Here is a 26,866-nt window from a genome sequence, read left to right on the forward strand (position 1 = left end):
TTAATCTGTCCATTTTGGAAGCACAAGTGATTGTGGATCAATTTCATCTGTTTTGGTGCAAATGAAATGTGACGATGTGCAATGGAGAAGCAAAAGCAAGACGAGCCCCCACAAAGGGAATGGTTTTCCATGTGTTGGCAACAGACAGTTGCTCTCTCCTTATCCTTCCAGACTGATTCTTCTCTATAGTTTTGTGTTCTGCTTGTGTCCTTGTCAGTACTGGTAGCACAAGGTGGTTCCTGCAGCACAGTCAGGTTGCCCTGGTAGTCCAGGTCACATCCATACATGTGGTCAGAAGGTTTGTCTCCCAGCACAGTCTCAAGAGCATGGTCACCTGGTATCTGCTCCTTGCTCTTGAGACTGACTTTAATCAGGAGAGACAAGTGAATGAAGAATATTTATTTATTAGCAGAATGATATGTGATGACAGAGTCTTGATTGAGTGTTTGGCGCTTACACTCGATGGGGGGATATTGTAGTCGAGGGCATCTGCCCTGAGCAGCGGCAGAATAAATCCCCTTTTGAGTCCAGACACTGGTGGTGATGGTGGTTGATGACTTGCAGAGACTGATGAAGAGATGAATCTGAAGAGTCTGCGAAGACTGGGTGGTGAAGGGGAGGTGGAGGGCACACATAACAGCAGCATGAGAGAATGGAAGCAGGGAGAGAAATCATATTTAAATAGACAGCAGCAAGATATGATAGGCTAACAAGGCAGGTGTGTAGAAACGCTATTGGATAGATGAGACCAGCTGATGAAAATCTGATGGCTAAAATGACAGCCCAGGGAAATTACAGCATGAAATTGGAAGTGCGCATGCGTAAGAGGAGGAAATGCGGGATGAATGAGAACTAAACTACGACCGAAGCATGCATGAGAGTAGTCTTCTAAAACATAAAAAAGCGTGTGATCTGACTGCTTAAGTTGCAAACTCATTTCATCATTACCTGTCAACATTACTCCGTTTGGGAGTGGGTGTTGGCTTTAATTAGAAGAACTCTCACGGATCATGTTGGGGCTCATAGAGTCTTTGTTAACCACTGTTTTATGTATTTGTGTTAGAAAAAGGTTGATAGAATAATGAGATGCAGTATTTAAAATGGCTTGGTTATTTAAGAAAAATACTGTTCCCCTTACTGTTGCACTGTTTTTTATTGGCACCATGTTGTGATTGAACCTGTGTCCTTCATACGATCATAGGTCAGGTCATTTGACAATGCTTTGTCAAGGATCTTGATTGTCTCCCATAATCTGAGTGTCTGCGCCTGCCTCAGTTCTGGAAGGAAAGACCCTGTGTCAAATTAATGGGCAACTGTCGAAAATCAATTGACCATTTCAACAGTGGTTGTATAACCAGCTGAAGGTGATCAGTGTTTTTTATCGAAGGGGATAACATTAGAAAATTGGCAAGGCAGCATCAAGATCAGCTTCCTGTTAACGTCTATCCTGTAACTTTGGTTTTGCTCATCTTCAACTTTTTTTCTCTTAATTCAAGTATCTTATTTTCCTAAACCAGAAATTCCAGCATACATGAAATCCTAGTTTATTCATAACTACTAACGCACTGGCAGCAACAGCCCTTTGTCTGTGGCGAGAGCCAGCTAACAGGTATAGGCTGCACTCACATGCGTGCAACCTCCGGTTTGAACAGCATGTTTCTCCGCAGTATGCAGAGGAAACCTTTCATCCCCTGACAACAATGCCCCTGCCCACAGCCGTCAACAACAGGTTGAGGAGCCCTCTGTGAAATTATATTTTTAAAAAATGATCAAGATAAGGGGAAATGAATGTCTTTCTTTTTCTTCTTGTCTTTTTCTTTTATAGGCAGTCTGCTGAAGTCCTGACTGCTTATTTTGTCTCACATGGTAAGCCCATGATCCTCCGTCCAGAGGAGATATTGGAAAAATACGAATGCAAATCCTCTGCCTCCGAACATTTTCCACCTGGGAGGGTCTCGAGTTGTCAGTTAATGAATGTTGCTGTGAGAGAGAAGCCCCTCTAACACAGCCTGTTAAAAGCAGGAATATTGCTCCTTTATACGATCTCGCTTTTCTATATAAAAGGTGTGAATGGAGGGGGCATTGTTGTTCCGTCTTAATGCCGGCGGTAGAGGTTGTTTAGAGCCGGTGTTGTATCGAATTTTGTTTCCCTTTGTGCCCCATCCTCAGTGGTAAGAGGTTGGTTTCAGGATAGGGAAAATGCATCTTGACGGGAAAACTGGGACAGCTGGGACAGATCGCATTTGGTTCCGTGTAAACAGAAAGTGGTGGTTTCAAGGTAGAGATAGACATATACATATTCTGTCTCCATCTCACTGCTTCTTATGAGTGCAGGAGCATGTCGTTTTTCATGAGCATGGGGGGGTTTGGTATACCATTGTGTGTGTGTGTGTGTGTGTGTGTGTGTGTGTGTGTGTGTGTGTGTGTGTGTGTGTGTGTGTGTGTGTGTGTGTGTGTGTGTGTGTGTGTGTGTGTGTGTGTGTGTGTGTGTGTGTGTGTGTGTGTGTGTGTGTGTGTGTGGTTTGTCAGAAAGACAGGGAGGGAACTCGGAGTAAAACGGTAGTAAATGATAAACAGCCAATCTTGAGTGTTTTGCTCCTCGGTAACAATTGCATTGTCATGTTAAAAACTGTTTGAAATTGAAAAAATTTGCCTTAATAACTAAAGGAAGGAAAATAACTATAGTTTAAAGTATCAAAATGACAAAATGTTTGAAACAAGCTTCTAAATTTTTAATGCAAATACAAAATGTTACTAATGAACTTACAGTAACTGCGAAATGTCCACTTTCATTGGATTAAATATTCCCCTGTCTCTCTGACTAAATCATAACTGCTTTTACTTGGAGAGGACTGGTCGAATATGAAAGAAGTTATTGCTGAATGACCGAGATGGGAAGCACGATATCTGACTGAAGTTAGAACAAAATTCTTCACCCTGACTTCTTCCATTCAAATTTTCTTCGCTGTCCAGTAGGTATGTCAGTAATACAGTAGCTGAAAGTACTCTAACAGAGGACGAACTCACGGCAACTTAAAAATCACAAATTGAGAACAATTGTTATTTTTATAGCACTCAAAATTCAGATTACCTCCAATTACCTCGTATAAAGTTACACATATTAAAAGTCCACAGGGTTGCATGTTGACGGATACCCAGTAATGCTCACTCTCTGATTATACAGTACAGTATATGGAATTTGCACTATATATTTTAGCTGACATGTATGTCTAAGGCCGTATGTGGATGTGAAGGTCAAAGGTCATATGGGATTATCAGAGGTTAGAACCTGCATCTCCTTTATACCTTTTCCATCTCTGAATCCTGCAGCTCTTCTTTCTAACACCAGTGACCTCCAGTTCCTGCAGGGAATCAGGCAGAGCTGAGGGGGAGAGTAAGAAATAAGAAAGAGAAGAGCAGGGATGCAGCAGTGTGTGTATGAGACGCAGGGGTATGGGGGGGTGTGTGTGTGCATGTGTGTGGCTGGAATGTGAATGAGCATGGGTCTGAGAAATGAGGGTGTTTCACACAATGATTGCAAATGTGCACATTTATTATTCCTCCACTTCTTCCATTTGCTCAGTGAGCACAGTGTGTACGTGGACCTGTTTACGTCTGTAATGCCCCCTCAGCCTTTAGGTGTGTGTGTGTCTGCATCGTGATCAATGAGCTCCTCCATCCGTCCTACCTGACCTGTCAAACGTGCTGACGTTAACATGACATGAGTGCATGTTGGAGCGGCCGGACGGCGTGTACTGCACCGCACGTTTTGGCAGTAAAAGTCGCTGTTTAGTTCCGTTAGCTCCCCGCGGTTGTCGGATTTACACGTGACCTTTAAACACAAACACCTCGGAGCTGCTGAATTTACACATCACACGCCTCTGTTACATAATTAGATTGCTGTAATAACATGATTAATGCTTTATTGCTCAATATGATTAATGGAAAACAAAATACATGTGCATTTTATGATTAATTTGAATATACATGACAAATAGTGGATGGTCATTTAATTAAATGGCCGACTCTATATTCTGTCGGGTGGAAAGTCAAGTGTGTGAAATGCGCAGTGGCCAGGTTTGAATGAAGATTGGAAATTAATTCTCTCAGTTATTGTAAATGAGATGTACTCTATCGCAGATATGAGAGGGGAATTACAGGGAATGAATTCCATGTCATCCTTATGATCCGCCGTTCATACAGTATAATGTAGTCCTTCTCTCTCTTCTTCTGTCTCATTCTCTCCCTCATGTACAGAATTCCTGACTTGGGAACTAGTTGTAGAAGGGCTGATGGCAGATGCTACTTTTTCCTTTTCATTAATTTCATGTCCTTGTTTCTTGTGTCCAATGATGAAATGATAAAATATTAATGATCAAAGAATTCGGGAATGTGTTTGACTGAAATATAATGACATGTTATTACAATCAAATTATGACTGTACACCAGGAAGGGAGATCAGTTTGACTACTAGCAGCATTAAAGCTGACATTTTAACTTTGTCAGGCTTGAATAGGAGTATTGTATTTCAAAACATTTTCGAAAGGTTGAAAACTGACCGAGAACTGCATAACATGTTTTATTATCAACTCAGGTCAATTCCAATTCATACACTAGATGGGTATTTAATCAAACTATCAGGACTGAACAGCTTTTGGGTTTCTCCTCAAACTATTATGCTTATGTAACATCATTTTTTTTACTTTACATTGTTTACTAAAGTTTGCAAGTTAATTTTTGTTTTAGACTGGAAAATCTTCCAAGAACTCATTTTAAATGTACATAATTTTATTTGCGCATAATTTTTTCAAAGATTGTCCTCACCAGAGAGACAACGGCGTCAGTTGTTTGTGTAAATGTTTGTGTTTATGACCCATTTGCCTGTCCTGTTTGCATTCCCCTGACAATAAACCTCTTTTAGTTTTGCAAATATTGACTGTCCTATATCAGAAGCATAGAAAGTAGTCTCAAGTAGCCTCAACTTTAATCAAGCAGGTGTAATTGCTTTCACATAATCAAACCTTAACCATGTAGGTGGCAGCTATAAAATGTGTATGGATCTTATTCTAACAGTCATTCAGTATGGGTCCTTATGGAAGGTATTTTGGTTTCATCACCTGATATTTTTCATGAATATCAACAAATAGTTTGATATAAATGGGTATATTGTGTATCACTGTTATAAAAAGCTATTTGTTTGGCTGGTTAAAAATATTAGGTTGGTTTAAAGTGATGGAGTGCTGGGTGGGCAGGTTTGTGTCTTGCTGAGTTTGGATAATGAGGCGGTGGTGCAGAGGATGTAATTTGCTGTATTTACTGCTGGCAACATGTTGCCCTAAGCACGAATAGAGTGTGACACAACTCATTACAGGAAGAACACCTTCCTCCTCGTAAGGTTTTTCTGACGACCAGCAAATCTCAAAAGGAAAACAAAATACAGAAATTTGCAGAGGGACTGATCTATGTTCACTTCTGTCTTTAATAATTTCCTGCTTTTTTGTCTGCTGCCGTTGTCAGTACAGGTTTTCACAAAACGACTTGTTACACTTGATGGTGCTGCACCTAAAGTCTATCTTTTGGGACTGAAAGGTGAATGTAAAAAAATGAAATTCAATTTGATTGTATGCAGAAAATGGAGGACATGGTCAGTTTGAAATCATGGTTTTAACATGAGTCTTAGATAGTGATGATTTTGAGTCCTTTTATCTGGTATAAAATATTTTTGGTATCATGATGAAACTCTGGCAGGACAAATATAGTATGTCTGAGTATGCACACTGGCCCCTCTGATGTTTTTTATTTCAGCAGGAGCCGCATAACATGTTTAGATCCAGGTGACAGAACCATCAACAGTGCTTTGGTTGCTATGTGCAGATGATGTCTTGCAGTATTTATTGTTTGTGATAATGAAGATGTGGTCTTTAAAATGTTTCCTCATCATGTTAATTGAAAACCAGTGAGGTGGAAATATACTTCTTTCGGATCACATTTGTCTCAGATTACAAATATGTAGAATTTTTCTGAGACGTGTTTGGACAGATATTGACAGGGTTCCATGTGAGAATTGAGACAGAGCCCATGTATTTAGACAAGAAATATGACTGGTTGGAATGTGCAGAGTTCACAGATGGACAGTAAAGAAATGGATTTATGCTGTATGAGTTGTTTAAGAAGTTTCTCTGGCCACTTATTTCACTGTTGACGTTGAACTGGCCACAGCCTCGAAGTAGCAAACTTGTTTGTGGTGAGGATCATGTTAAGATATATGGATTTGCACAAAAAACTAAAACGGCTATTAGCTGGGAGGTGATCAGAAGTGGGAGAAATAATCTCTGCAAATATGTAAGCACATTATATAGGAAAAACTAGCCAATTACAAAAGTCCCCCATTATGGCTCTTTATATCGGTGGTGCGGTTTCTGACATTTTAACTTGTCTGACAGAAAATATCCACCTATCTATCTTTCTGCCACTAAATAAGCGATTCTTTGGCAAAGTTATGCTAATTATCCATCCTAGACAAAGGAGCACGGGCCTACAATGATGAATGGCTTTGTTGAAGCAGGTGGGCTTGCTCTTTTGAAGATAACCCTTTCTATGTAGAGGAGGATGTGCTATCCATTCAAATAGCCTTATCTAGATACACAGGAGGTGTTCGCAGCGCTGTACTGTTGTAATGAAGAGACAGAGAAAGATGAAATAATAAAATGAGACATGCAGCCCTGAATTACCATATAGATAACCAATACAGTAGGCTACAAGTGAGTTTGCGATCAATACGTGGGTGTGTTTACTCCCATTTGTAAATAGGTGAGAAAATGCAGAGAGAGTTGTTTTGTTATACGGGGAAAACGGTAAAGTGTATGAAGACAGGAGTACGGAATATTTTAAGGCAAAAGTTTCATTTGTTTTCCGGCCACTGATAGAAGAACGCTCCGTTTCCACGGCAGCAGAATGGCCGTGTCGTATTGGCCGAAGCACTCACTCATTTTGAGAGGCTCTTTCAAAGGGGTGATTGGATAACCTTTTCGGTGCACACCTTGGGCTAAATTGTAGTGCATGTTTATAGGAGCGGATCTGCTGCTCGGACCAGGCCACATAAAACACATAATCCTTTATACTGACACATCCGATTGCAGAGAACTTGTCAAACGTTTCTCCGATCCATAAAATGTGCTCAGAGGGGCTTTTACGCTGGAGTCAGCATGGATCTACAACTGCTATTTACAGTTTGCTGACCCTCCCCGAGAAACAGTCATACTGTAGCAGCGCAAAAAGCCTTTTTTTCTTTTGTTATCAAACAGTCTGTGATGTGGATACCTATTTTAACTGTATCTGACATTTCTTGTCCCAGAATGATCCTTCATGCAGGCACATTTAACACAAAGAGAGGACATTTTTGTCCCAGTATGTGAGAAAAATAATGTTGCTTTTCCATATAAATGCTACACTGCTACCTTTTGTTGAAAAAGCACATGTACAGTACTGATTATTCACTGGAAAGGTTATGGAGTCCTTTTTACATCACATCCTTTCCATACGTTATTCCAATTATCTGTGATGGAAGGCACCTCCTGCCAAGTGAAAAGATTTTGTTGCTTTATTGGGACTAATGCAATTGATTTTACTTCTTTGTTTCCCAGTCTGAGATGAAGTCACAATTGGCAATCAAGTTGTTACTCACAAAGGGAGCTCATTTTCAGAGAGAAAATGACTATGATCAGGAGTGTTTTTTTCTTCTTCTTCTTCTTTTTCTAAAACAGAGCCTTCAGAAGGAGGGTGATATTCTTATAAAAAAAAATCCTTAAATTAATGTTCTAAATTGAAAGAACAAAACCTTCATACTCTGAGATTTTGAAGTCATGAATAAAAAGTGTTTCCTTAGATTACTTATTTTACCAAAAGTAAACTGAACGTACGGTCACTCCGATGATTATGTTTAGTCTGGCAAAAATACCATTTCTCTTCCACAGCATTATGTTAGCGTGAAAACCAGTAAACAAGACACAATAAATCTGTGGATTTATACTTCCAGAGAGCATTTTGCATTGAATCTTCTTAAAATAGAAAAAAAATACAACGTCTTTACCTTCAAATAGATGAAAAAGATGCAAATAACAATAATGTAAATCTGCAACGCTGCACAGTGACAAAGCTAGTTCGCATACCACAAGTTGGAGTTCTCAAATAGTCATTTACAAGTTTCCAGATATTTAAGTTGGTATATTTACATTACTGGAAAGAAATGATTGAACAAAAATAAATTTGACATCATGCATGTTGTAATTGGCTGGTTTCAAGTGTTTTAGTCTGGTTTCTCTCAGGAGGTTGCTCTGTAAAGCAATTTGACCAGCATGCATTTAACTACACTAAAAGTTGAATATTTCCGATTTTGTTTTTTATTAATCCCTTCAATGTAAACTGCGTAACTGTGTTCAGATTATCAGCTAATTGACTTGTAACTAAATACAGTTACTCATATTTTGTGTTCTTAATACATAACTGTGACAAATTTAGGATTTTAATCTATGAAACTCTGAGTTTTCCTTCAGAATATAACCATTTCCCCCAGCTCTGCATTTTCTTTTTTTTACCTACAATGGCCCTGCTGCTGTCGTACTAATACACCATACCGAGACATCCAACGCGTGGAATCCTACCTATGACATGGGGCAATAATTATTGCTTTTTATTATGTATCCCATTAGGTTTCCGTCTCTGAGCTTAATTATGCATCACAGAAGCATGAGGTACACAAACTGCAGATAAATAAAACGGATGTTTCTTTAAATGTAGGTGTCTTAACACACAGACCCTCAAACTGAGGATATTTATCCACCCAATCCACTATGTTGATTAGTAGACAATGGGTGCAGCTCAATTTACTTCTAATTAGGGTTTTAATGTGTGTTATTAAATACATCGCCATGTCCCAATTAGAAAACTCTGGGACCATACATCATTTTTAATTGATAGCCACCTCGAGCAACAAGGGCTCAGCATATTCTGTCAGTTTTCCCAAAATGATCTTTGCTTGTAGAGAGGAGTAGTGAGAGTGGAGTCTTTTTATTGGCATGAACTCATTGACTTTATTGACTGTGTGTGTGTGTGTGTGTGTGTGTGTGTGTGTGTGTGTGTGTGTGTGTGTGTGTGTGTGTGTGTGTGTGTGTGTGTGTGTGTGTGTGTGTGTGTGTGTGTGTGTGTGTGTGTGTGTGTGTGTGTGTGTGTGTGTGTGTGTGTGTGTGTGTGGGTACTCTGTTTGATTGTATATATTTGGATTTCTGCATCTTGTGAGTTATGGAACGTCTGAGAACAGCATTGTGGCTCCTCATTATAAACCACACATTTCCCATGATACCAGTGTTGAATGGTAATGTGTTTAGGGATGCAAATGCAATCCGCCCCATGCATTTTCTTTAACCAATCAAACTCAATAAGCTACAGTTGGAAGGCAGCCAGGCAATATGGATGTTTTTGATTTAGGTTTGATCAGGAGGGCTAAACTTAATTCCAGAAACAGAAAACATAATTGAACATATATTCAAGAAGAAAGTAACCATGTACACAATTTAGATTTTAAATGGCCGTCATCAATATTTTTTTCATGTTAACCATTGAACCTCTTGTACATGCTCCTCTGGAGTTTCACTCAGCTCTACATAGTCATTTAGTCCTGTAGCTTTATTGTTTTGGTCACCACTCTCATATCATCAGTTTTAGGCCCAGCAGGCAGCTTTTTCTTCTGTGGAGAAATACTTTAGCTACCTCATGATTCACTGGTGCAACTGTCTATCTGGTATTTGTCGCAAGGTAGGTAGCATACGGTCAATTTGTATGGGCTTTTTTGATTAACCTGCTGCCTGGTGCCTCTGCAAATGACGTAATGAGAGCCAAAAAATGTGCTCAAAAGAGCTAAGGCGAACTGCATAGTCAGGCGATAATTCTCAATATCAATAACTGTCAGTTGACGCCTGACCACAAGTACCCATATTCAGGCTATAACCAAGAGTTGTTGACAACCGAGAATACGACCAACCATAGCCCGTCGATAACTGGACCCCTAGTTATGAGCAAACCCCTTCCTTTTTTTTTACACAGAGAAACATGTTCTATTCTATTTCTATTGAAAAGTGTCCACACACCTCTTAAAATGATTTGGAATAAACTGTTTCATTTTCAAGTCTAGCAACGGAGAAAGAAAAAGGTGAAATGCCTCCAATGCAAGATGACAAAACTTGGTTGATGTAAAATGTGCAATGAGAATAAAGTACTCTGAAAACCCATCAGCACCTTTGCACCTTCCTGGTCCAAGTTAGATTGCATTGTGTGGTCATCGGGGTTAAGGCAGATAAAGCAACCGTCGATCAATAACCATTTCTTATCCTCACCCATCATCTTCTCTGCATCAAAGGGCAAAAAGACCCTTTCACAAGTGATTCTGCCACAGATAACCAGCCGTTCACACCTTCATTGCAATCTTCTCCTCCTCCTCAGTGTCTGCCAGTATTCCTGCTAACCTCCTCTGACTGCATAGTGTGTTGTGTGTAGCAGCCTACCGCTCAACCAGCAGGAGAATGCAGCGTTCAGGCTATATAGGTATTCTCTCTCCCTCTCTTGTCTGTCTTTCTCCATCTCTCTTCTCTAGCTATATGCAAGTGCATCTGTATGAAGTTCAAAATCTACGCACGGTTGTCGTGCTCATGGCCACATGTGAGAGGGGTGTGTGCGAGTGTGCATGCAAATGCGCTCAAGCTTAGCCGACGTCGATATTTATTCTGAAAAACACATTGATGCAGAGCAAACATTTTTTTGTTTGAAGAGGAGGGGCTGGGTATAAGAAATACCAAATAAAGCACGTGTAGAATATCAAGAGAGATGTTAAATTTGATTTCCTCCATGCACAGATCCTGACTGCTATTGGTGTGTGAAAACTTTTGCCAAACAAACTAATTAGCCGAATAAAAATATCTCAACTCTCCAAGAGCAGAAATTCAGTCAGAGCAGGTCGTAATGGGCTATAGGGGTCTGTTTCCATGTTTATTGTGTTTTATTTACTTAATAAGCTCAGCTTTGTTCATCATTATAAAAAAAGCCTTCACAGACCTTCCCTGACCCCTTCAAAGTTTCAATAAGATCCTTGCCTGTACTGTAACATGTTAAAAGAAATTAAGAGCAGTCAAAGATATGTTGTTAATAAATCTTGTTCAAGTGACTTAGATATGAGAGACCAGGAATCTTCCACTGACAGTCAGTTAAACACTGAGTTGAACCTACTGGATCAATAGTTGGTGTCTGGAGGAGAAGACAGAGGGACCAGTGGAAACTAAGGTGGTGCTATCATTCATCATTCAACATGTAGCACGCACGCACGCACATTAAGCCTTAATTCAATACCGTTAGAGTGGAAAGGCACACTGAACATTTTTACATATCAGGATTATTTGCTTGGCAATATCAAACTGGATATCAGGCTCAATTTATCTCTATATCCCATGGCAATATCACACATGGTGATTTTTCTTCTCTGTGATGAGAAACCAAATTGTAATTGAATGTGAGAATAAATGCTGTAACATGTAAACCCCCTTGTGAGGTGTGTTGGATAATATTTTCTGCTTGGGCTTTCGGGAAAGGGATGAAATCTCTCTATAGAAGGCGCATTAATCTATCCCTCTGCAGTGTAGTATACTTCTCTCCCCCATGTGCCTCCACTCCCATAGCTTCTGAAATGGGAATTTTTGAATTTTTGGAAGGTTTTTTTGGAAGGTGGGGCCCGCAAGATAAGAGGCGAGAGGATTTGTGTTATATTACCTACCCCCCCCCAAAAAAAATAAACCCACCTACTTTCAGCTTGACATGAATTTGATTGGACATGGCTTATAATTTAATTCCATTGCAGAATTAAGTTCCAATACAAGAAGCTATTAGCTGGGGAGACCTAGCGATCGGGAGAGTGTGCGGCTGTGGGCCTCCCAGGTGAATGGTAAAATACTAAATGCCTATGGATTTTGTGCACGGCAGAAACCATAATAAAAATACAATCTAGAATCTATCCCAATAGAATTTAGCACAATTCCCTCCCCAAGCCCAATGCTTTACTGCCTTTGCTGCTAATAGTACAAGCACTGCAAAGTGCTCCATTGTGAGACTTGGTTCTAATCTGCTCCAGCCAGAAATATATATATTCTGTCGATGAACTAAATCATTCTTTGTCGTGGGAGCCATTTTTTTTTACTTGTCATAGCAGGGAGAGCACAGGTGTGACTCTAATGATGGCACATTTCCATTTCAGTGCCCCGGTTAGTCAAGCCAGTGAGCCAGCATGCTCAGTTAAATGGAATGCAGCCATTATTAATGGTATTAGCTACACAGGTGTGTGCAGGACGACGCCAAATTATGGAGGCAAGCAGCATCTCGTTTATTACTTTAACCTTGACGTCTGTGGTAAAATATGTTATTTTCTTGACTAGTTTACTCAAGAGTTTGTGTATGTGTGTGTATTTGTACTCGTAGAAGTCAAAACTACAACTACAGTTGAGATAGAAACTTTTTTTTTAAGTCAATGTTTCTCCTCCCTGCGTCTTGAAAGTGGGTGATGTTTTGCAGGAAATTCCTTCTCATATTTGTGTGTGCCCTGTGTGTGTTATTGAATACAAGCTTGTAGATGCTCTTTACTTAATAAAAAATAATAAACAAACAATGCTCCAGTGATATAATAATGTAAATATGTAATAATAGTATCAACCATAGGGTTCCATGTTAATTTTATAAACGTACTTTTTATTCATCATACACATTTTGTTCCTGCTACTTTCCAGTTCCTAGAGAAGGAAATTACAGTAGACGAGTTGGTTGGTCCCCATCCGTATCCGTATGGATATTAAAGTTTGCACAGGCATTCATGGTGCCCAGAGGAACACCCCTAATGACTTGGTGATCCTCGGTCTCATTGATTTTCATTTCATCAACCCTCTCTCAGCCATGATCCTTGGGAGCTAATGAAATTATCTCAAATTTATTTATTTATACTGTGATGGGGCCACTCTGGCCTGGCCTGTTTGTGTATTCTAATACAAGTATGTTCTGTTTACTTTATGGCATGGCTGTGGACTGCGGCCTACAGCATATTCATTTTTTTTATCAGTTATCAACAAACAAGGCAGCTTCCATTGTAGGCCTCCAGACTAGCACGGGCAGGACAAAGTGGAAATAGTACATAAACACAGTGGTGTCAACTCTGCAATCAGCTTGTGACAACTGCTACTGTTCTTTTGTAAACAGGGCACGGCGATTGAAGGCTGGGCCTTTTATTTGGAGTGGTGAGGCTGAGGGGAAAATGTTTTTGTCATGCTATGGCAGATCCTTGTACACTGGAGGCTGTTGTGAGGTAAGATGACAGCATCACAGTCATAAGTGGGCCAAGCAATTAGGACTGTAGGAAGAAGCAAGGGAGTCTGAAATCGGCTCAGAGGCCCTACACTAAGACAGAAAATCATGTGAGCCTCAGGAGTGGGACAGAGCAAGACGTTCTCTTTTCCATACACCCCAGTCAGATAGGACAGCAGACCACCCCGGGACAGGATTCATCGCACAACTGCACAGGGCTTAAAAAGAAGGGATAGTAGATGAAAACCCCTGACACATACTGTATTTCATGCCTTTATCCCACTGAGCACCAAGCCGGCAGGCATTCAAAGAGCTCTCATTTTTTCTGAGATGTGTCCTCTCTGCAGCTCAGGGAGGCAGCTGAGGACAGCGAGAGAAATTTGGTTTCCTGTTAATGTTACGGAGATGACTCACCAAGCAATATCTGTGACACCGAGAGCGAGGTTACCAAACAAAAGGACCCTTACAATTATGTTTAGATGAAGAGATAATATGCATTTGTCATGATGAGCTGAGATTGAAGGTTTAACTTCAATTTCAATGCAGACTATGATCGGCCCAGTCCTTGAAATCTAGCAGAACGAAGCCAATAGCTATTGTTTTGTTAAATATCAAATGTCTCCAAACTTGGATATGAATTATCTTTTTATTATCAATGTCAAGGTCGCACCACCTATGAGACAAGGAAAACAGTTTCTCAATGCACTGACAGTACAGGGATGATGCACTGTAATAATTCCAACACATCTTAACACTACACTAAGGTTGCCTTCCAGTCAGACCTGCCTAAAATGTCCCTAGATTTTTTTGTATTGTTTAAAATTACACTTACTTACATATTTTGTATAAACCAAGGTGTCTCTTACAACCAGTTAAAGCTACTATATGCAAGTTCTGTAAATCAATCTGACTCAATGGATGCCAGCGGACCCACTGCTCCGTTATGCTGCATGTTTGATTGTTTGAGCGATTAGATCACAGAGACTCACTCATAAAATTTAGAGGGGAACATTCCTTTACAGCTGCCAGGCTGTTCATTGAGTCAGAGAAACTTTGATAGCACATTTTAGAGTTTAGAATCATTCTTTAACCCCCGAACTGACCACAGAATCATCGGGGTCGCCCTGGTAATCGGCAAACATGTTTGATAATTAGGATTTAAAATCATTATCATGTCAAAGATGTGACGTGAGATGGTGCATCTCTCCCCTCTGGAGTGATAATATCCTGTAGTGTGATGTGCCATTATTTTTTAAATCTTGTAGTTCGTGCATGTTTGAAATTAGCGAGAGAATAATATCTGTGTAGATTATCCTTTAGTGGGTGATGCTACGTGATATCAAAATCGTTCAGGAATTTAAAACTCCTGTAGTCTGAGTCCAGCTTTAAGATTAACAAAATAGCAATATAGCCTATGTCTTATTATCCCTATGTATAATTATGTAGTTGCTACTTGATTAGTTCACTATGTCTGTCTTTTGATATGAACATTGCTTTACATGTAGACAGCGTAAATAAATAAATTAAGTATATTCTAATATCTCCAACTTTTGTACTTTAAAAAAAGGAAACGTGTTTATATTCTTAACTATATTTTCAGATATTCTCTCCTGTTTGACCAGAGTTTGTCTACTATTCTGAAAATCTATCCTGAAATTTTCATAGTCATGGATAAACTTGACTTTGACTATGACTACAACGACTTCCAGAACTAAACCATCACTGCTGTGATATGGCAGCAGCCTTGCACTAATGTTTAAAGTACACTACACAGCAAATAGATGGCACATTTTCCATCACTTCATCCATTGTCGCCATGTTTGCTTGATATTGTGAGTTAGGAACTAGTCATCATTATGTTGGGAGTTACCCAGTGATCTTTTTTTCCTTCAGCGAACTTACACTCAGCCTTAGAGTTTTCCTCAACACAGCACAAGCAACTTTAAGTTTTTCCAATTTTCTCCAAGACATCACACCTTGGGCGTCTCCGCACACAGAATGAGACCACCCCCTGTTGTGAGCTGAGGCGGTAAACAAAAGTGAATCCAACTATATCCAATTGGTAGTTTTCAACTGACTGTGCCAAGCTTTGGCTCCTCACTACATTTCATTAATTTCAAGTAAGTTTCAATTTCAAAACTCTGTCACGTCTGACTTTTCTGTCTTCCCACCCTTTTCCGACCAAGTATTGCAAACTTTTAAAGTTTACTTGTAGTCATACGTGCAACTTATGGAACTTAGATATTATTCTGACTGGCTTGATATTCACATTGTCAAATCCAACACTAAAGTGCTGTCATTCATGGTTACATACAGTATAATGATGAGGTACATCTGTGTGTGTGTGTGTGTGTGTGTGTGTACTAAAATATTTCTGTACTGGAAAAGCAGCAGGATATTTCTGGCTGGTTGATCTGACATGTGTCTTCCTGGAAAGCTGACCTGTGTTCATCTGTCTGCAAGTTAATGTGCATGCTCAACCAAGGCCCATCTCCAACTGCTTCAGGTTTCTTTCAATCTGTCTGTTGCACGCACGCACACACACACGCACGCACGCACACACACGCAAGCACGCACGCACCCAAACACACACACACACACACACACACTGTTCTTCATAAGCATTGCTGCAAGGTACCTGAACTGAAAAGCATAAAATACCTCATTTCATCTAGCACCTGTAAAACTCCTTGGTATGCTTATGGCAGTTGTGGTTAGCACTGCACCATCTTCAAAGAACATAAAAGAATAGATGCCAGGATCAGATCTCTGCTAAAAGTCTTGTTAGAATCAGAGAAAAGTTTAATCTCTCCCACTCCCACTTACCAGCTGCTACACAACCTGCTCCATGCAATGTGGGACAGTTGTTTGCACTATTGCAACTTACTCCTCGATCTCATGAGCAAATATTCTATGAATGCAGTAATATATTTTATCTGCAAACTGTTAATATTTACACATGATAAATACCTGAATCATATATGCTTTTCCATGCAGCGGCACCTGTGTGCTTGATCACATGATGAATAAAAGATTGCGGCTTATTTTTCTTTTATTTTAGAATGTTGCTTGACCACATAGTGTGTCACTGCTTTCTTGGTTTTATATGATTAGTTGCAGATGTAGGTGCTTATCCTGCATATCAAGTGGCTTCAGCAGCTGACTCCTCGATTTTCTTCTCCGTCAAGACACACCGAGTGAATGTAAATGTATTTGAACTTTAGCTGCCTCTCAACATCACATTCTGACATTTTTGTGGGACCTATAGTGGCATGTCGCCTGCTCTAAAAATGACATTGCAGGGGTCCAAAATGAATGCAACAATATTGACAGTAATGACGCTGCTAGGGGATTATTCTAATCTATAGCGTGGACGGTTTTTCATAAAACAGTCTTTCTGCCACCTGCTTTACTACAGAAATACCTTAATGTTAAAGCTACGTTATGGGTAGCATAACATTTAGTTGATTGTTTTGGTTTTCCAGCCCACAACTCTCATCAAATTTAGTTATTTTGAAGTGAAATAAAAAAAAACACAGTTTTTTACCATAACCCTATGGCAGGTGGACAAAGCTACCAAGTAGCCTGTGAACACATTGGAGCCTGAAGCAGCTAAAGAGCCAGAGGTCCCTGAGAAGTTAGTGGAAACCAAAACCAAAGCTAAATGCAGAGTGAATATTGTATTTACTATTTGGCCAGAAACGCAATAAATGAATGCTGTGTAGCTTCAGTTATTGTATAAGGTGACAATGTTTTGTAAAATGTTTTCTGCTTGTTCTGTATCTTAAACATTTAACAATCTAGTAACATTTTGATTTGAGTAATCAAAGAAAAACATTTGTTTGACATAGTCTTATAATAAACCCAGTGATTTTCAACCCTGTGCTGACCATTGGTGAGATGTTGGTAATACACCAGCAGTATGCAGTTGTCCAATTTAATATTGACAGTCATTGTCATATCAAGCTCCATACAAGGACTTTGAAACTAATTGGTCTAAAATATAATGACAAATCATTTTTTAAACTACTGAACACTCAGCCTGTCTTATCTCTTCAATGCATTTAAATCAGTTTAGACGTGCAACACTTATCCTGTTGGCACCCCTGCCTGTAGCAGACACATATGTGAACTGCAGAGGATGAGGTTCTCTAAATGTGTGGGATGAGGAGTTTGTGGGTAGAATTAGGACTGATTGCAATTCTCCATTCCCTCTGGACATGACCTGCCTCCCTCTCTGGCCACACCAGACAGGCCTGTTAAGATGCAGAGAGAGAAGCGGAGCAGCCTGAATGTGTCTGTTTGGTCCATTTCAAAAAGACAGCGTCTGCAATGATTGACAGGGTGAGAGGTTACATCCATATATACCCTTATAGAAATACATGGGGTTGTTAAAAAAAAGCCAAACGGAGAAAGTGCAATGGGAAGCGTAATGCATGAGCTAATGGAATGATTCAAAAGGAAGCTGGAATACATAAATGTATCAATATAAATGTACCAAACAGAATCTTTTGACAGAGGGAAAAATAAACTTCTAGTTTAATCCTGAAATATTACAAACAGATTTGCAATTAGTGTGGAGAGTTATGAATGGTATTAATGTGTCTACTGTACTTCCACAGTGGTTGCCTTCTCTGAGCGAACAACATTTAAAGGCTGAGGCAAATATGAAATACAGTTTTTGGATAGCAGCCTGTAGCTGATGATTACCCCCTGACTATTTGACAGGTGTGTTTGTCATCTATCTCTCTTTTCTTCATTAAGGTAAAAGGATAGAATAGTATTTAAAAGCATTATATCAAAAATAATCACAATTTATGAACATCCCACGTCCTGAGAACAAAATGAATAAGAATCAGGTCGGACCTGAGCTTTCAATTTGATCAGCCATTCGTGGGCTTTACACAGCTGTTTAAAATTCATGAGATGTGTAATGCGACTGAGAAGGTAATAATGAATAGCCACACCCTCCTGTTTATATTCCACTTTACACAGTGCTTGTGCGCACAGGACGCTGTGCGTGCGTGAAGTGCTGGCGGGGCAATGATGTTACCACGCACCACAGTCAACTACCAGAATTATATTTCACCACTTGGAAATATTCAGGCGCCACCAACAGTGAACAGTCATCTCGTGCACTAGCCATTAAAGTGCTGTACTTTAAGGAAATTAAACTGTAGAAATGTGTGACATAAGCAGGCCTTGAGGCTATAACTGCAATAAAAAATAACTACATGTTTTAACACATACTCACATCATATCTGACAAGAAATATACGCAAAACTCAAGGTGACCAAGTTTGTTTTGACCCAAATCCAGTGAGAAAGCATCGCGGTCAGGCTTCTGTTCTGGGTAAACTGGTTCAGGACCCATGTGATTATTAAAGTGGGGATGCTTTTCCAAAGCTTATAGTTTATTGTTTTAGCCGAGGACCTGTGGAATTTTATAGCTTTAAATACATTTGCTGCAAAGATCAAACTAAGGGAGCTAGGCATGAGTTTATGCGGTGTACCAAAGCCTCCATTTTCTAAGAAATAAAGCCAAGTGGAAGAAAAATTCGGTTGTTTCTACTGTTTGATGACTGATATCTTGCTTGAAACATAGTAGAATAGAAAGACAATTCTGTGGAATTCTGTTGAAAATCTTGAATTGTCATTTGTGTTAAAGTGGTGCTCCTTTGAAACGCGATACTTCGGAGGGGCTGCTTGGTGACAGTGTGCCGACGGGCGCGCGCGGGCTGATCCCGGTGCCATCAGTGGAGCGCAGCTTTAGGACCCGGGGAGGCTGACGCGGCTGCTCCCTGCAGGGGCAGCATGGACAGGTCTGTGCGCGCTGGCTCTTCCCCGCTGCACTACATGCCCCGTACAGAACGACACGGGATACGCTTTTTTTGATGTTTTCCACGCCGGAGGATAAGCCTCATCAAAGGACGCTGCTTTGTTTTGAGTTCCCAGTGCTCCGTTTCTAGAAGGAGGAGAACCGGCGTCCGCTCAAGTCGCTCGGTCACTCACGGGCGGGAGGTTTCGCCGGGTCGCGGTCTCGACAGCGATGCGCAGCGAATAAAAGTTTGACGGACCTCGCGCGTATGGATCGCTTCTGCTTTTAAGTGACAGACACGTGCAGCAGCCGTCGCATCGTTTCGGAGATGTAAGTTGGCTCTCACGAGCGAGTGTGTGTGCATGTGCGCGCGTGCAGCCGCTGGCGCACTCCGGTGACACAGACGGTGCGCGGCGGGTCTTTCTGGCGGTGTGGAGGTTTGCTGCTGCGCATGCAGTGTTGTTCGTGTGATTCACCCAGACGAGGCGGCGGCTGCTCTGGCTGTGGACACGCGCGCGCTCGCGGCAGGCTATGCGTAAAGCATTGTGCCTTTACGCAAAGAGTGGGCAGACTCTCTGTGTTCTCATGGCGCACAGGACGAGACGCGCCACTTGTTCAGCAAATCGTGTATGTGCCCATCATGGTGCCGTGAAATCAGCCGTTCATTGTCGACGCTCTCCCCCTCTCGGCACCGTGCTGCGGTTCGACAGGTGTGTCTGTTACCTGTCGGAGTGCTGACAGGCTGACGGGACGCGGAGCTGTCCCCTCTCTGTGGTGCTGAAAGTTTCCCAACCGGCCACATGGCTCGACGCACCACAGGGAGCGGGACATGCAGGATGGGGTCTCATAGTTTCGAACGACAGGCATTTGAAATTTAAAGGCTGAACGCTACCAGGACGTTTATCGCTCTGTGTGCCGGGGGTGAATGATGCACGGTTGGTGTTGTGGGATGAGTGTAACTCAGCCAGCAGCACTGAAAGCAGGACCTCAGCGGGGATTTGCAGCGGACAGTGAGGGACAATGAATCAATACAGTGTGAATGAACACGGAAGGAAGTAAATTCCAAATGACTGAGTCACTTTCATGGGATAAAATGTCTATAGCTCTTTCACTTACAGTGTACAGTAAGATCTGAGGCGCCGCATGTTTATATTCTATTCAAGCTCAAGTAACAGAGTAAAACCAGTGATTTCCAGGCTCTGCCACAATGTTTCAGTTCATACAGGAGTGAAAGACTCTGCGTGTCTCTTTTATTTTTTTATGTCAGAACTTTTTCTTTGTCCACCCTAGAAGACTGGTGTCTTCTCAAAAACACCTCGGGTGTACAGGGTGCTGTGTATTTGTGCCTGTCCTCCACTGTGAGGAGCCTCCTATCTGTGACTGCTCCCATCGCTTATCTGACGCTCGGCACTTCTGAGATTTACTACATGGCTGTGAGGATTTCTGTTGTCCACGTAGCTGCTGTGCCAGCCGCATCATATTTTCTCTCCTTGTGCTCCAGACTGTGATGGACTGTAGTCAGCTCTGTGGGATATTGTGCCTCCTTACTGCTCTTGGCAGCGTTTGCCACTGTGATGTTTTTTTCAGATTGATTCACCATTGATTCCCAGATAACTTATTTTTTTTCATTTTCCTTTTAGACTTTTGCTCTCTTCCTCAGTTGCAATCTTGGGAAAGATAGTTTAGGTTGTTGAATGGATTTTCCAATCAATTTATTTTTCTATCACTGTACATCACAAGCCCCCATTTCTTACTCCTTAGTTGGGAAACTTTGCTTTGCTTCAAGTAAGCAATTGTGTGGAATTATTTTGGAGCATCCCCTGAGGCTTGTTTTTCTTTTTCAAGTCAAACTCAAATTATTGTTGACAAAAATGAGATGTCCGGCCGTTTTATATATGATTGTTCAGACCAAAACTCTATATCTGCTTTAATTCCATTAAGTTATCAGTTATTCTTTTATGTCTATTTTCCATTTCTTATGTTAGGAAGAAAATGCTTTTGAGGAATCCTACTTTGGCTGTAATCTTACATTCTTATCTGCTTCTTTTCACTGCACATCAGTCACGTCATGTTATCAGTTTTGTTGCCATGGCCACATCTTGAATATGACATTAGACGGGATCATAATGCCACTGATTATGTAAAAAAAAATTGAGATCAGATACAATGGAGACATTGATAAAATATTAACGACATATTCATGGAGAAAAATAGTTAATTACTTTATTTGTAGCTTCTTCTGACTTTGTTTGTGGAATGGATGACTTCCCCCACTGTGAACTTGTGGTCACACGTCTCTGGTTGCCTGGGTTAATCTCTCTAATCCAGAGAGGTGGACCAGATAAACCTTCATGGTGAATTTGGGACTTATCGTCAGACTCTGAATTTTGTGTGATGCAGCCAAAACAGAAAATTAATAGATTTTCATCTTCGGGATTAATGATATTTAGAAAATAAGACACTAATATCCCATGAGCATAACCAACACCACTAATTACTGTGTGAATAAATATTCTTTGAAAGCCGCACTTGCCCTTGAGTTGCATTGCAGAATCATGATGATGTTTGCATTTTGTGTTTGTGAAAAGACTCATTCTCACTTATCCATATTCACTGGTTTAGAACAGTATTTGGAAATGATACAAACCTGTACTAGAATTGTTAAGTGTTTCTGGTACAGAAACCATTTCTGCCATAGAATCAACGACAAAAATAATAATAATAATAATAATAATAATAATAATAATAACCCCTCACCCTGTTAGGTGGAAATAGAGGAAGTTACCATCACTCTACTTCATCTTCCCAACACCCTTGAGATGTTTTAATGCCCTGAGGCTGTTCACGATTGATTTGTGTTTTATTGTTTTTATTTTTCATTCCAACACCATATAGAGTGAAATCACTGTCCTGCAAGGTTGCTTGATTGAAAAGCTGCAGCTCCCCGTCATTTGTGGCTCATCCTTACCGAGCCCTGAGGTGGTGGGGTCCCGCAGCTGGGGGATCGTGTTCCCTCTGAATACCCGACCTCACATGCGAAAAGGTCGAGCGATGGTAGCTGTCGGCAGGTCTCATCATTCCCTCATGACACGGCCATTATGGTGCCCTCTGGATGGCATGTCAGTCACCCATGGTGGCAAGTCAATTAGTCATGTCTAGAGGGAGTGAGGGTATGTTAGCTGGTTGGATTATTGTCAGTCATCTGCAGGTGGAGTGACACCGGAAGCAGATTACAGTTTTCAATCACTTTTTGTACACAAAGGGCCCAAGTATAAAAACTAGCTTAGACCCTTTTACTGTTTAAATTCAACAACTATTCCTCATGCATGTTCATGCAACTATCTGATACATCAGGATTATGGGGAGTGTTTCCACTTTGAATCAAGTGAATTCCTTTTTTATGCTAATGTCTCATGTGGCAAATGCACTGAGGATTCCAGCAGAATAATATGCAGTGAGTTAAGAATAACTGACTTGTCCATCAACAGCAACAACAATAAGAACAGGGCAAGGGGAAGAGGATGGATGCTGTTGAGTAAAAGGGAATGGGGAATGGGACAGAGGAGATGCTGATCAAAGGCAATGGTAAGAGATGTTCCGTTACCTCTCAAGGAGGTTCAGCGTTGTGTAAATCAAAGGCAGGCAATCTCCAGAACCTCATGCAGATTAATTCTGTTAAGTACCTGGATGATTGCTTTTGCAAAAAACTCATCATAATACACTGTAATATAACGCATATTGAGAATGATCTTCATCAGTGGGAGTCGGCTCTAAGACTGAGTGTCTTAGTGCCGACTTCCACCAATTTTTAAAGAAATGGGTGGAATCTTAGCCACTTGTCATTAAAGGCAATGTTACTGGGATTAAGCCTTTCTGATCGACTGCTGTCCAATCCATGGGTTTGTGTTGAACACCTGCCGTAAGCTGCTTCATGCCCCTGCATCGGGCGATAAGCTCCTGGTCTGTGTGCCGCCTCAGCATGAACAAGGCTTACTTGTACTGAAAAAGCTTAGGGACAAATGCAAATGATCAGAAAACCCTTCTCTGGATGCCAAAAGCTTCCAGTACTCACTGTCAACCTCAAGGTGCTCGATGGCACATACAAGATTTGTAATTGACGTCAAAGGTTAAAGTTGGAAATAGTGTGTTTATTCTCAGTGTTTGTTTTGACTTTGGATTTTATTTGGTCCATTAAGTCACTTAATTGGAAATTAGGTTGGGCCACATACATCAGTATTCCTAATTTGAGTGGTGTAATACATAATATGGATCCTCTATCCAAGCTGACGCTATATAGCCTCCGTCTTGTTGCCAACTTCCGCTGTCGGAGCGGAATAGAAACTAAAAAGCACAATAAATCCTATATATGTTGAATGTTGTAAATAAATCAGTGTCCTAGATCTCAAATAGTGCATAACTTGCACTTTGTGCTCTTACAAAAGTGCAAAAAATATATAAATCTTCATAGCACATACAGGAATGCTGGCTCTCGAATGTCAGTCAACAGTTGCCATGAAAAACACCCACCCAGAAGCCTGAAGCTTAGACCGTTTGATGCTGCTCTGGAAAAAGGGGAAGAACATACACAAGGGGCTGCAGTATTATTAAGTTAATGTTTCCCCACACAGAAAGTTAAGAGATATCAAATTTCAGTTCAACTTTTAAACTTTGAGACACCTTTAAAATAAAATGCCACATATAACAACAGGCACAGTGTAAAGATTAATTTCCTTTCATGCACCACCCATATCTTTTTTCTTCTTTCTTTCTACTGCCAACTTGCCAAGTCTTATCGTGATAAACATCTGTATTAGAGTCTTGCCATCCCCACAGTACCCAGCAGTCGGCAGGATATCTGCGGTATATTAATTTGTGATTCTTCTGGCCATAAGGGGCTGTAATGTTTATCAGATCTTAAAGACGTAAAATCACTTGGGCCCCAGTGGGAGATGCAGAGCTATACTTGGGCTGTTTTTCATTCCTGAGGTTTGCAAAGTGACTTGATTTGAGGCCGGGTTGTACTAGTTTGAAATGTGGGGATGAGGCAGCAAAGGGCTAATGAGAACAACATTTTTCTCGGCAAAATAATGTCCTCCCCTCTATCCTTTTCGTCCCTCTGCCTCCTCATTTTCCCCCAGCACTATATTCTCCATTTCAAGTCCCTGTGATTTAACTGATCACTAGCTATTATTTACTAGTTCTAGTTTATTAGTTTACCAGTTCTATTTATCTTCCATTGGATAAGATTACCTCAATCTCCAGTCTTGACATGTGCTCCATGTTACCTGTAATATAATATCTTGAATAATGCCTCTTTTGTGGTACGACTCAATGACAATACGGGATGAGTAATCCATCGAGAAGAAGGAAAAAAAAAACCCACACAGGGCAAGGTCACTTCTGCAGTGTGTCCATGCTAGGTTGGATTGAGGATGTGGGCTGTTATGTGAATGCTCTTGTTTGTCTCCGTGCACTGTCTTTAAACAGTGTCAAAGTTTGTGCGTACTCAGCAGGGGCTCAGTGTTTGATGTCAATAACCAATTCCAAACGGGATGAGGGAAGAGGACACAGCTGGCTGGTGTGTATTGTGTGCCTGTGTCTCAGGTGTCTGCGCTGCTCTCATATTGTAACAAAGTCAAATGCAGCCTGGTGTATGCGTGCGCATTAATTTGTATGATGTGTTTGTAAAAATCTGTTTGCATTCATGAATGTGAACAGTTGGTGGGCAGCAGTGAGAACGCATATGGATTTACCTCTGTGTGTCTGTGCAAGTGTCTGTAGTGTGTCCTGTAAAGCGTATGCAGTTTGTGGGATCAGGGTTAACCCACAACAGAGGGCAGGTCATCATCTTGTCTGGGCTCCCGGCAGAGACAAAGGCAGTAGACGCCCCCTTTCAGGCAGAGGAGAACAAAGCGTGGGACGTGCAGCATTGAATTAATGCAGGTAGAGAAAAAGATACATGGACTAATCTCTGTAATAGATATATTGTGAAATGTGTTCTCTGCGAGTCCACTCAAAATCGATGGCCATTACGTTTCCCGGGCTGGTGTGTGAAGAGCCTAGTTCTCCTCGTGTGCACACGTTCTGTGTAATAGTTGTGTTGCCTAATAATGGGCTGGCCTGGCCCTGTGGACATCGTTTGTCCCCTTTAATTACCTGGAGGTAGAGATTGTTATTCATGGTAAGAGACGGGGGAATAGCCCTCTGTACGCCGCCTTCCCCTAGGCGCACCGCTCGGAGCATTGGTGTGGGAGGATGTGCAGCAAACAGATGCTACCCGATGATTTCTGAGTGTTTGTACTAATGATGAGCTCGGCTATCTCTCAACCCTTTTAATGGTGGTTCAGCCTGATTTAAAGTCCGATTTTATGGATGGGGCAGTGGTTTCCAATCCTGCTGATCACCAGGGAAAAGAGCTTCAGGGCCACACTGAAGCTCTTTTATATAGCATGACTGTAATTCATTATGTGGCAATCACTACGTGGAGTTGAGAGCGAGTCTGCCTCGCTGTCTTGCATCACGTCCGACACCGTTTGCTTTAGAAACAAACCAGTAGTTTTTATCCCACTCCCTGCAACCTTTGTTTGCCCCACACATGACCCCCTTCAGAACATAGCAGTTTTTCAGATTGATTTCCTTCCCACCAGTCTGCCATTGATCAGTGCAATATGAAAATTTGCCTGCAGAGACATGAAAATCTTCTGAGATAGGTAATCAATCAATTTTTTTTCAGCCAGATGGCATTGCTTATTCTTATGTTGAATAGCGCGCACTTTTAAACTGTCTGTGCTGATGCATTCAGGAATTTGTAGCCTTTTTTTTTAGATTTGACAGCTTGGATGACACTGCGGATAAGCTATAATGTCTTAAAATAAAATTCGGGAGACAAGTGACGATTATGAATTAATTTACTGAGTGGCTTTATTAATACATTTTGTTATTTCTTCCAAAGGCTAATGTTTAGCTTGAGTTTCTTATCATTTGCTCAGATTCTCCAAAGACGTCCATGGTCACAGTAGTTTAAAACAAAAAAGAAAAGCAACAAGGTGCTGCATCATCCTTCATCCTTCTAATAATAGTCTATGATGTTTCTTTACTTTATTGCCCTTACCTCAGACATCTCACTAATATCGCCAAGACAACACAAGGGCATCACAAATATTGGCTCAGATATTGATATCATTGGCGAGTCTAGTATGTTGTTCCTCCTCCTTGTCCCGTGTGTGACTTGTCTGTCCTGCTAGTGTTTAAGTTTAGGATGGGATGTGTCCCGGAGGCTGGCTCTAATTCCCAGTGGTGTCCATCAGACCCCTGTCCCTCGAAGCTCCGACAGAAGGAGCTATTATTTTCTCATCGCCCTGGTGGCCCGTGTCCCCTGGGAGAGGCCCCACCACGTGACTGACAGCTCCGTAAACACAGGCCGCCCTGGGGTGACTGAGTGAGAGCTCACCGTAGAGACGCCCTTCTCCTGCCTCTCCCCCTCCTCCCCTCCACCCCAGACTTCTCATCACCGTGTGTCTCTGTGTTGTGATCTGGTCCCCCCTCAGCCTCCCCACATTACCTTCACCTTATACCCAGGGTCAGAAGTCACCTGTGCTGAAGTGAGGTAATTTCTAACCTTGCGGCACCTTGCCTCCAGCTGATCAGACGACAACAACCCCCA

General features: G+C 41.2%; 1 protein-coding gene across 3 annotated transcripts in view; it reads left to right on the forward strand.

Moving 5' to 3' along the window:
* robo1 (roundabout, axon guidance receptor, homolog 1 (Drosophila)) overlaps positions 1–26,866 on the forward strand; it is a 278,020-nt gene that overhangs the window by 50,207 nt on the left and 200,947 nt on the right. Inside the window, exon 1 of one of the 3 annotated variants that reach the window (XM_035623253.2) lies at positions 19,258–19,533. The exons of the other annotated variants lie outside the window; for them this stretch is intronic. The gene's annotated coding sequence lies outside the window, so the exon portion shown is untranslated. Of the gene's footprint in view, positions 1–19,257; positions 19,534–26,866 lie in introns of those variants that run through there. 3 annotated transcript variants of the gene reach the window in all.

The sequence above is a fragment of the Scophthalmus maximus genome, chromosome 11 (assembly GCF_022379125.1).
Source record: "Scophthalmus maximus strain ysfricsl-2021 chromosome 11, ASM2237912v1, whole genome shotgun sequence".
NCBI classification, from domain to species: Eukaryota; Metazoa; Chordata; class Actinopteri; order Pleuronectiformes; family Scophthalmidae; genus Scophthalmus; species Scophthalmus maximus.